Source organism: Mastomys coucha, unplaced genomic scaffold, assembly GCF_008632895.1.
Source record: "Mastomys coucha isolate ucsf_1 unplaced genomic scaffold, UCSF_Mcou_1 pScaffold12, whole genome shotgun sequence".
Classification (NCBI taxonomy): Eukaryota; Metazoa; Chordata; class Mammalia; order Rodentia; family Muridae; genus Mastomys; species Mastomys coucha.
The window spans coordinates 31,475,687-31,488,274 of record NW_022196894.1 but is presented as its reverse complement, the minus strand read 5'-3'; positions in this window follow the sequence as shown (position 1 = coordinate 31,488,274).

Sequence of the window (12,588 nt, the reverse complement as noted above, 5' to 3'; positions counted from 1 at the left end):
ATCCCCTGATTGCTGGGATTATAGGCATCTACCACTATACTTGGTTTAAAGAAGCAATTAAATAAAAATGATATTTTATTCTATCTGTTATGCTTTTTGTCTTCTCACATAATTAAAACCCAGAGAGGAAAAACATGATATCTAAAAAAATGATATCTATTAGCATGATCTTTCTTTCTTTTTTTTTTTAAAAGACTTATTTATTGTTATATGTAAGTACACTGTAGCTGTCTTCAGTCATATCAGAATGGGGTGACAGATCTCATTACAGATGGTTGTGAGCTACCATGTGGTTGCTGGGATTTGAACTTAGGACCTTCGGAAGAACTGTCGGTGTTCTTAACCGATAAGCTACCTCGCCAACTCCAGCATGGCCTTTCTATATCCTAATTATTTATCTATAAACCAAGAGTACAGTTAACTTGCCCACAGCAGAGATGTTCTATGTAGTTGACTTGGTCACAGAGTCAGCTAAGAAAAGGGAGGTGTATCTATAACTGCCAGCAATACAGAACTGTTCTTCAGGGGTGAGCAGTAAAGATTGGACTGATGAATGTGGAAGACAAAGGTTGACACGGGGGACTTTTCTCAACAGCCCCTGTCTTTATTTTTTGAGACAGGATCTCTCCTTGCACCTGGAGCTCATCAGTGTAGTGACAATTTTGGGGTTTTGGTTTCTTTAAAAAAAAAAAAACACAGAAGTGGGTCTGGAGAGATGGCTCAGTGGTTAAGAGCACTGACTGCTCTCCCAGAGATCCTGAGTTCAATTCCCAGCAACCACAACCATCTGTAATGGGATCTGATGCCCTCTTCTGGTGTGTCTAAAGACAGCTACAGTGTACTCGTATACATAAAATAAATAAATAATTATCTTAAAATACACAGAAATGTTATAAGAATATGTTCTCATTTTAATCCCAAGTGTGGGATGTGGGCTGTCCTCAGCAGCTGACAATGTCTTGCCTTGTGCTTTAGCAGGGGCGTGATTTTGCCAGCGGTAGACAGTTTCTGCTACTGTGTGATGTTTGGAATTCTGGGGACTTTTCAGAGGGTATATAAATGCTAGAGCCCTGAGAGGAGGGGTTGGTGGGTTGTTGTCGGTCATTGGGGGGGTGGGGAATGGGCTGGTGGCCATTCGTTAGTAGTCGTGGTTAAAGAAGAAAGAAAGGGGAAGAAATTAGATTGAGGATCTCTTTCCTTTCCTCTCTCCCCTCCATCCTTTTTTTCTCTCTTATTTAGCATTGTGGGGTTGAAAGGGAGGAAGAAAAGGGGTGGAGAAGGGTGAAAGAAAGAACACACACACAAGGTAACCGAAGAACGGCTTCCCACCATTTGGCTCGAATGACTGGTCAGTAGCTTGAGGGATCTGCCCGTTTCTCCTTCCCCCCTCCCCCCCACCCCCGTGCTGAGATTATCAGTGTGTACTGCTGCACCACCTTTCTACATGGGATCTCAGGTAGCCCAGGCTAGCCTTAGATTTGCTGCAGCTAGCCAAGCATTCCTCACCTCCTAAGGCTGCCTCCCAAATGTTGGGATTGCTGGCACATACCATGCGCCCTGCCCCCAGCAAGCACTGAAAGCGTCTATCTCTATCTCTGTATAAGATGGAGAAACGAGCAAGACCGTGCAAGCCTCTGCCTCTCTGGAGCTTCCGATGAGCTGGTGCGGAGTTCAGGCAAGCAAAACATGAGCAAAGAAAGGAAGTCATTTCCAAGGCTAATTGCTATGAAAGAAGTAAGACACACATCGGGATGGTGCCTCATTGGGCGGAAGGGGCTATTTTACATGGAGAGGTTGGCAGGGTCTCATGGGAGCTGAGTACCCCCACTAGACATGCTACTCAGACGCTTCAAGAGAAACAGAACCTTCCCACCAGTGCAAAAGCCAGGAGTCTAGAGCAGATGGGCTGGGTTTGAGGAGGCCGTGTGGCTTAGGGGGCTGGGAGAAAGTGATGTCAGAGGAGACTGGGCCTGACCCTTGCAGGGCCTCCCAGGTCCTGGCAAGCAGGGTGGACCTTTAGCCAGTTGCGGCCATAAGAAGTCACGGGGATATCTCAGCTTGAAGATGGCCTCTTCTTTGTGGTCTTATCTAAAGGATTAGCTCTTTCCAGTAGCCTTCTCTCATTGTTGGCTGAGTTGACTGTGGTCCTTGACCTGGTCACCCCGTCTCCATCCCTTAGAACAGCTGGCAGATAGAACTTGCTCAGTAAATATTTATGAAGACAGAAGAATAGGTGGAGAGAGGCCGTGGGGTGTGTTTTGGGTGCAGGGAACAGGAATGCAGGAGAGTAAGGCCAGACAGGGGCTGGGGCGTGTGCTCACGGAGCACTTGAGTCATTTGTTCTCCACAAGGAAGTTACTATGCTCAAATAATTCACGAGAGAGAAACTATAATCATTGAATGAACAGATGTGAGAAAAAGCTAACTTTTCACAAAGTTTGAAGGCAAGCAAGTGCTAAAAGACAAGTAAAATACAACTATATCTTTTTACGCGCGCGCGCGCGTGCGTGCGTGCGTGCGTGCGTGCGTACGTGCGTGTGTGTGTGTGTGTGTGTGTGTGTGTGTGTGTGTGTGTGTGTCACTGGCCTAGAACTCGCTATGTAGACCCATGGGCTTCAGATTGACAGGGATTCACCTCCGTCTGTGGACGGCTGGGACTCTAAGCTAGGCCTCATTCATATTAACATATTAACTAGTTTTTTATATAATTACGTTTGTTGGTGGGAAGGAAAGAGGTAACAAACCAGAGACCCACTCATGGGAGCTGGTTCTCTCCGTTCACTATGCAGGTCCTAGGGATCAAACTCACGTTGATAGCCTTGGCCACAAGCCCCTTTACCCACCTGGGCCATCTCACCTGTCCCTGGATTAACTTTCAAGGGTGAGGACATGGTTAGTCTCTATTGTTTTGCCAGTAAGCCTCCTGCTAGACAGTAACCTAGTTATTCCCATGGTCCTTTGGGACATCTCTACCCAGCGCATGAGACACAACTTGGTTCTCTTTCTTTTGATGAAAAATCACACAGCAACAGATGAAAGAAAAAGAGCCATGGTCCCTGCCCTCCCTGGGCTTGAACCCGAGCCTTATACTTGCTTGGTAAACACTCTACACTGAGCAAAACCCCCAACCCTACAAAACCAGCCTTACTTTGTTAGGAAATGGTTTCCTTTTAAGGGGAGGAGGGGCAGGGCCGATTGTCCTAGAGCAGCAGGTGGGAAGAGCGCGCCATAAGGAAACAGGACCACTGACCAGGGCTTGAGGAATAGCAGCTACGCTTGCTCATGGTGGCTTTGCCTTCTTACAAAGGGTTAACAGGTTTAGAGGGAGATTCAAATACCAGCCTATGGGGGTTTTGTTTTTGCTTTGCTTTGTCTTAAGATAGGAGCTTACTTTGTAGCCCAGGTTAACCTGGAACTCATTATGTAGCCCAGGCTAGCCCCAAAGTTGTGTGTATTATAGGTGTGATCTACCATGGTTCTACATATGAGGTTTACTCACTGGCTATGGGTGTCCAAATTCCTCGGCTTTCCAGAGGGGGGCAGGGCTTTGGCCTGTAAATTTTACCTATTTGTCTCACGGCTCTTAATTTTTTTTTTTTTAATCACATCATGAACAATTTAATGCACTGCTTAGTTGCACTGCATTATCTATCTTCTAGTATGGAACTTTCTAGAAGTTCCATAAAGGGGCTCCCCCCAGGAAGTTATTTGACTTTTCACTACTTCCTCTTCCAACTGCCAACTGGAATTATGAGATGCTTGACTAAGATTAAAAGAAAAAAAATAACCTGTCTCCTGGAGGCCAGAGGATATAGGGAGTGGTTCTAAGATGAAACCTGACCTCAAGCGCAGCTTGGCCTGGGGGAAAGTTGAAAACCACAGACGGAAGTCTGATTGTACTTCTAGGGCTCAAAGGAATTCTGGTTTGCTCCTGTCCATGTCTGCAGTCCAGTCATGCCGACCAGTGGGCTCCGTCTGTGTTTCAGCCCCTAAACAGGTTTGATGAATAGGGCTGAGATACATGGTGCTGCAGGCCCAGTGACTTTCAGGTATCTCTTTACACAGCAATAGGTCACATAGATTGTGTGTGTGTGTGCGCGCCTCTGAATTTATTTGTTTTTCTGATTATACAAGGAGAAAAATCTGTGGCTCATTAAGTTTATCTCCAGCTGTTCTTGAATGCAAACACATCTCGGTTCAGAAGAGAGAGATCTGGCTTCCGGTTGACAGACCTTTTAGCAGTCAAAGATGTCCACCTAGAATCAATGTTTTCTTTTCATTATTTTATTTTATAATTACTTCCTATTTATGGCCAAGAAAAAATAGGTTTTTCTTTTCTATCTGTGGTTGTGATATCAACTTTAAAAGTAATTCAAGGGACCAGTGAGATGGCTCAGCCAGCAAAGGAGCTTGCGGCCAAGCTGGAGAAGCTGAGATCTCTGGAACCCACATAGTGGAGGAAGAGAACTGACTCCTGTAAGTTGTCCTCTGACCCCCACACATGTACTGTAATCCGCATGCACACATACATACATGCATACTCGCACAAAAATAAATATTAAAAAAAACACAAGACAATTCATTTAAATCTTTAAAAAAATACATGTGAATTTCAAGTAAAATATTATGTAACAGAGTGAAGAGATGATGTCTAGTTAGGTTGTCAAGAATCCTGAGGTTAGCAGATGTGACACATGCCATTAATCCCAGAAACAGAAGCAGGGACAGAGTTCAAGTCCAGTCAGGGCCGTGCAGTGAGATCCTGTCTCAAAAAATCAAAACTAGGGGCTGGAGAGGTGGCTCAACAGTTAAGAGCATTATCTTGCTCTTTCAGAGGACCCAGGTTCGATTCCCAGCATCCACATAACAGCTCACAACTGTCTGTAATCCAGTCCCAAATGATTTGACACCCTTACACAGACAAAAAAATTCACATAAAAATAGATACAAAAGTAAAAAAAAAAGATCAAAGAACAAGAACAAACCACCACCACCACCAACAACAAAAAACCAAACCCTAAAACCAAATAAAGAACTTCCATGGTATAACAGAGTCACCTGAAGTTTAGGAAGCTCTGGTCCAGGGCATTTTGTAGGGTGGACGGCCAGGAAGGGGCCTTCTATTCCACAGGGAAACAACTAAAGAAAGCACATTTAAATTGTGAGGAAAATGTCCCCTCGCACCAGCAAAAGAGGCAACTGTGCAAAGGCTGAAACGATCCCGACTCTCCTTTCTTACTGGTGTCTGTGCTGAAGGCTCAGTTCACAGGAGTCCTGACTATTGGCAGCCATGTGTCCTGGGAGAACAAAATGATACGTAATAAGACAACTCAAAGCTTGAATTCAATTGACAACTGTCCCACGAGGCTTCCCCTCCTCACCTTTAAAATATATAGGTGTTTTGTAACAGATCTTATGGGAGTAATTAGTTATACATCACTGTGAATAGTCATGCGGGTGCTAGGAAATGAACCCGGGACCTCTGGAAGAGCAGCCAGTGCTCTTAATCATTGAACCATCTCTCACTAATCCTTAACTAGACCTCTTATACTGTTATTCCAAGTCACCTATGAAAAGTCTCTTCCAAGTGAAGTCTTTAGTGTAACTTTCTTGGGAACCTTATTCTTTATGGGCAATTTGAACTAAATGTTGGTGCTGGCAAGGTGGCTTATCAGGGAAAGGTGACTGCTGCTAAACCTGACGACTTAAGTTCAAAACCCAGGAAGAGGACAAGGGACTCCCACAGGTTGTTCTCTCTCCTTTATACATGTCCTAGGGCATGCACACACACACACACACACACACACACATACACATGCACACACGTACATGCACACATGTATACACACGCACATACACACTGTTCACTGCCACCTCCTCCTCTCCAAATAGGAATGTCACTTGACCCAGCAAGTCCACTGCAGAATTTTTCACACCATCCAGCGACTGGTTTAGACTCCCTCCTTACCAAGTCCTTCTGGTACCTAGGAATGGAAGACACTCTTCTAGGCGTTGGGGACACAGCAAGAAACTAAAGATAGCATTCCTGTGATAGTAAGGCTGCCCATAATCGGAAAAACCTCTCCTTGGAACCCCCCACAGTGACCATTAAGCATGGTGTCTGTGTGCAGAGTGGGCTCAGAATAGTCAACACAAGCACATCACTGGCCTTTGCGGGGCTCAGATAGTCCAATAAAATATCAGCCAGATGAGAAATGATGCAAACATTTTTCCTTTTAGATTTATTTATTTTATGTATGTGCATGAGTGTTTTGCCTGCCTGTGTAGTTGTGCACCGTGTGCTTGGTCCCTCAGGAGTTCAGAAAAGGGTGTTGGATTCCTGGCACTGGCGTTATGAGTAGTTATGAGCTACTTAGCCACTCGCCCAGGCCCCTGATATAAAAGTTTTAATAGAGACTAGACTGTGGACAGAAATGCAGCAGGTGAGCCCTGAGAACTCCCCTTATGGGAAGCAGGTCCTTGTAGGGCAGTTAAGAGATGTTATTTGGCTTTGTTTCCTGGATGGGGATCTAACTGGGTAGATAAGAGGGGAGCAGCTCGCTATGCGGCTAGGCAGCATATTTTTATCATCCCATTTGCCCCTTCTGAGAATAGTCTTTTGGGGTGAGGCACCAGGGGACATCAGGAGTTAGGTTCTGTGTAAGGCAGTGGTATTCCATTTGTGGGTCCTGACAGATTTGGATCAAACGACTCTTTCATAGGGGTTGCGTAGGACCATTGGAAAACACAGGTTTTTACATTATGATTCCTCACAGCAAAATTGCAGTTACAAAGTAGCAAAGAAAATAATTTTAAGGGTGGGGGGTCACTACCACCTGAGGAACTGTATTGAAGTGTCAGGGCCTTAGGAAGGATGAGAGCCACTGCTCTAAGGCATCCTGAGCCACACTGGGTGGGACCAAGGACTCAAGGTGTGTTACAGAATGGGACACTTTGCTTCTTTTTTTTTTTTCTTTTTAACTTTTGGCCTTTTAATGCTACAGCCTGGTCTGTAGCTGCCAGGCAGGTCAGGACCAGAAGATCCCCACCCCGACCCCCACCCCCACCAAGCTCCTGCTCTGAAGCTGGGCCTGACTCCTGAACAAGGTTCCGCATTCCAGGCGGCCCTTCTCTGTTTCTGGTTGCTCGCTAGTGTCTCCGTCAATGTTTTATCTTTGCCTTAACACCAGTTGAGAAATCCACACCCTATCTATTTCCCAGAATGCACCCTTTTAGTGTCTGGGGAAGCAGGGGAAGGAGATCTATGAGGAGGTGGGAGGCAGGGCTGAGGCACACTGTGCATGGGGCTTCTGCCCAGGATGGGCCGTTCTAGCTCCTATGAAGTCAGGGTGCCCTCAGTAAACTTTCCTGTGAATGCTTGCTGTCCCTTGGGAACCCTAACCCCTGTAGCAGTATCTTCTTAGAGAATAGCTCGTTGAGTTTACGAAGCACAAAGCTAATAACCAATGGGGCACAAGCCCTGACACCCTGCTCTAAGCTGACTGACATCTTCAGTGGAGACTCCCTGATGCCCTACAGGGCTGGGTCCCCATGTGGACCAAATATGGGGAAGTAAGCAGGATAAGTTCTCCACAACATTCCATCTCAGAGAACTAAATATGAGCGGAATCCTGCTAGGTAGCCACCGGACTATCTACCAACAAGAAGCTCCTTGCCTCCTGTCAGTAAGGGTGGAGGAAGGAGAACATCCACTCACTGCTCCTGAGGATGGAACAAGTGCAGCCAAACCTAGAAATCAAGATGGTGGCTCCTCAGAAAGGCAGAGGCAGCTCCATTTCTAGATAGATACTGCAGACATGAAAGGTTATCCTCATGGAAACTCAAGCACTCAAGCGTGAGTGCCCTGAGCGGCAGATATAGACCAGCTTGATCCCTCAGTCCCGACCACAGAAACAAAATCCTGAATGTCGCCAGGCAGTGGTGGCGCACACCTTTAATCCTAGCACTTGGGAGGCAGAGGCAAGCAGATTTCTGAGTTCAAGGCCAGCCTGGTCTACAGAGTGAGTTCCAGGACAGCCAGAGCTACACAGAGAAACCCTGTCTCTGTCCATCAATTGGCTAATAAACAAAACATGACTTATCCACACACAGGTTATTATTTATCCATGAAAAGGACTGCAATGCTCATGGCTATACCTCCTGCCTAGCTTTCACTGTCACCGTGACGCAGCCTGGTCGTCTGAGACCAAAGCCTAGACTGAGGGATCACTTAGATCACATTGGCCTGTGGCCATGTCTGGGGGTATGGGGTGGTTATCTCGATAATTATTCGATGCAGGAGGGAGGGCCCAACCCACTGTGGGAAGTGCTATCCCTAGGAAGATGGTTCTGGGTCATGTAAGAAAGCTTAGCTAATATGGCTCAGCGGTTAAGAGCGGTGGCTGCTTCCAGAGGACCTAGGTTCAATTCCCAACGTCCACAACAGACAGCTCACAGGAGGCTCATATCCACATACACATATGCATAATTGAGAGTAAAATCTTTTAAAGCAAGCAAGCAATTAAATATGAACTGTGAATGAGCCAGAAACCAGTAGTCCTCCATGATTTCTACTTAGACCGTGAGTTCCTGCCCAGGCATCCTTCAATGATAGACTGTAACTCAGAAATGTAAGCCCAATACATATTTTCTCCCCCTAAGTTACTTTTGGTCAGAGTGTGTTTAGATTTTAGTTTAGAGCTAAGGTCTCATTGTACAGCATTAACTGGCTCAGAACTCACTTTTAGATGGGGCTGGCCTCAGACTTAGAAATCTGCTTGTTTCTGCCTCGAATGCTGGGGTTTCAAGCTGTGTGCCCACCACTCATGCCTGGTTTGGTCAGATTGTTTCATCATAGCCACAGAAAGGAAGCAGAACACAACACTAATAAACTTGAAAATAACAGGGGAGAGAGCACAGACAAAAATGTTGATATTGTAACAGAGTCCCAGACCCTAGCATAACCGGCTCCATGGTGGAAGTGCCATTCAGGCTGTAACACTCAGCATGTAGACAGTACATGCTGCCAAAACAAAAACAAAGACCTACTCCATCAAAGTCCATAGCTCTGGGAAAGCCCCACATGTACTATCCTTGCTTTTTGGCTTCCATAGTTACGCTTCTGGTTCACTGTTCCTGTTAACTGAAGTAGAACATGCCTTTGCATTTAAAAGCTCACCCTGAGAAAGGCGCAGGGCTACACCGGAATCTTGAATACCCAGGGTAGTCACCAGCCAGCTAATAAAGACTTTCTATTGGCTTAAACCTATACCTGAGCAGTCTTCTCTGGTGGCTACTGCACAATATATATGGCAGGATTTTGTTTATAATAAATGTACAGATAGACACAGATGTAGAGATGAAAAGTGGGCCAGCTGGTGGACTAGGGCAGGAGGTGGTGGATCGGAAGCACAGATTTCTTGTTGGAATAATGAACATGGACTTGATCATTGTGGTGTTGTGAGCCCCAGTGGCCAAGTTAGAATCCTATCTCAGTAAAAGTATAGGAGCAGAGGAAGGGAAGAAAGGAGAAGAGAGGATGGAGGCAGGGGGAGAAAGGAAGGAAGGAAAGAAAGGGAAGGAGAGAGAAGAGAGAAAAATGTTAATTTCAGAGTATATTGTCTTGAGGCAACTGATGCTCAGAGTGGCCTCGTGGGCTCTTGTACAACCCCCACCACCACCACCATGAGCACACAAATGTACTTTGAAACATAGAAGTGGAAAACAGGGCCAGGCATAGTGGTGCACAGTTTTGACCCCATCACTCAGGAGGCAGAGGTAGGTGGATCTCTGTGAGTTCAAAGCTAGCCTGGTCTACAGAGCTAGCTCCAGGACAGCCAGGGCTCTGTTACGCAGAGAAATCATGTCTAGGAAGGAAGGAAGGAAGGAAGGAAGGAAGGAAGGAAGGAAGGAAGGAAGGAAGGAGGGAAGGAGGGAGGGAGGGAAGGAGGGAAGGAGGGAGGAAGGAAGGAAGGAAGGAAGGAAGGAAGGAAGGAAGGAAGGAAGGAAGGAAAAACTGTTCATTTTCATTGAGGCCCCAAAACAGCGGTAGGAACTGTAGCTTAATAAAAATACAACAAATTCAAGTGTGTTTGCTTTTCAGTTAAACTTCTGGCAATGCAGGATATTTAGAAAGCGGTTCACATCACTGTGAACCATAAACATTAATTGATCAAATGCCTTTACAATCTGTATGTAAATGCTATTTTGCCTTGTCATTATAAATTGCATTTAATGTCAACTTGTCTTAGCCTCAAAGAAAACTCTTCAAAATAATTGTCTTGTCTTATTAAAATTCATTGTTGACACTATTCCCGAAGCCCTCCGCTCCTTAGGAGCCATTTTTGCCATAATAATCATGGTCAAGTTTTGAACAAATCTCTTTCCTCTGGACCCATTTTTTTCCCCACTGAAATCAACCTGTGGGTCACAACCCCTTTGGAGGGGTCTCATATCAGACATCCCACATATGAGATATTTACATCACAATTCATGACAGTAGCAAAATTAAAAGTTATGAAGAAGCAACAAAAATAATTTTATGGTTGGAGGTCACCACAGCATGAGGAACTGTCTTAGAGGATTGCAACATTCGGAAGGTTGAGAGCCACTGCTGTAGTGTGAGCCCATCACAACTCAAAAGCATCAGGGAGAGTGGTAGAAGAGTGGTCACCGTATCTTCTAGAACGAGTCAAGTACCTAGCTTCCAAGCGAGGTCACGGACTATCTCCCAGGGTGCTCCTCCAGTACTGGAGTGAATATCCAGATGTCTATCATGTGAATCAACTCTGGGAAGTCAGTTCTGTGGGCAGACATCATGTCTAAGTTACATGTTACATGTTTAAGTAACAGCATGAAGTATGGCAAGGCCGGCAGCAAGCCCAGGTTTCAAGGGTCGTGCTTTCCATACCCCACACGCCAGGCCACTTCACGCCATGTCATGTCACGACATGCCACACCATTTTTATTTTCATCCAGACTTCTGCCTAGTCTCCAACCAGAATTTTTTCAAGAATGGCCAAGGACTTCTGCCTGTACTGTGGAGTTCAGTCTCATCTGTCACCTTTCTCCTGGACTCTGAAATGTCATGCTTTTCTGGCACATTCCTTCAGAAATGACACCTGCCCTGGAAAGTATAATAAACTGGATATTTACACTCTGGGTTTTCTTAAAACCCACTCTACAAACAAGCTGTTTAGCCTTGGGAAGTAACCCTTGCTGATGTTCAGTTTCCTTATTCGTAAAGAGGAGTGGGGGCCAAATGATATGTCATTTCCAGCTTTAGCCTACGTGAGTCACCTGATTCCAAGCAGGCTTTATTACTTTTGGATTGCCACATTCCTTTATTCACACGAACAACAGGAAATTGCATATAGGATCGGGAAGGCCTGGACCCTGAACCTTGTTGTGAGGCATAAACATTTTCTATTAATAGAAATAAAACCTGGAAATGTTAACCTGCTGACATATTCCCAAGGATATCTGAGGAAAATTTGTGGTTGTTTTTGTCTTCTTTTGAGACATCTCCATATGTAGCCTGGGCTACACTTGAACACATGATCTTCCTGCTTCAGTTTCTCAAGTACTGTGGCTACCAGCATTCACCACCATACCAGTCTTGAGAATATATTAGCAAGCAGAGGCCCACTGTGTGTGTTCATTCAGGGGTCTTTAGAATGCTACTCGAAGCCACCACAAGCCACTTTCCATTGCTTTTGAGAACAAAGGGGTGTGGTAACAGTTCGGTAAAGACGTGGCAGTGAGTGAGAAGAGCAGTCTTCTTTCTCTGTTGTCACACCGTCCAAGGAGCTGGCAGGTCACCCTTCAGTCATGGACAGCGCTTTATTGTGTGAGGAATGGTTGATGCAGCTTTTTAGTTTTTTATTTATTTTTTTGGAACTGGAGACTGGACCTAGGCAAGCACTCTGCCTGAGCTATGCTGCTAGTATATTCTTCTTTTTCTGATGTGACTCTGCACTTGTTTTGTGGCTTAGGAGGGTGTCAGGAATGTGATTGAAAAAGATTGGTAGCTTGTAGAAGCCCAGATCTATCATATGATTTCATCCTTACCCTCGTGTGAATAAAGGAATGTGGCAATCCAAAAGTAATAAAGCCTGCTTGGAATCAGGTGACTCACGTAGGCTAAAGCTGGAAATGACATATCATTTGGCCCCCACTCCTCTTTACGAATAAGGAAACTGAACATCAGAGAGGGTTACTTCCCAAGGCTAAACCATAAGGTGTGAATATGGCAATGTCTTCATTTAGCAAATATTTGTGTAGCAGCTATGTATGTAACACATGTTTCTTTTTATTACATTTATTTGTTTATTTTTGCCTGTGAAAAGGTACACATGCCATGGCTCAAAAACAGAGGTCGGAGGACACTTTGTAAGAGTTGGCTCTCATGTAAAAACCTAAGGACAGAACCACTTCGTAGAATACAGGCACTTATATAACCAAAAGAATAGAAGGGAGATTATTTTCCTAACAATAAGATAATATTGAAATGGAGCACACATTTTGCTTTGGAAAAAAAACAACAACAAAGAGCTCCTCATCACTTTTATGTTTGCCCTCTGTCTCACC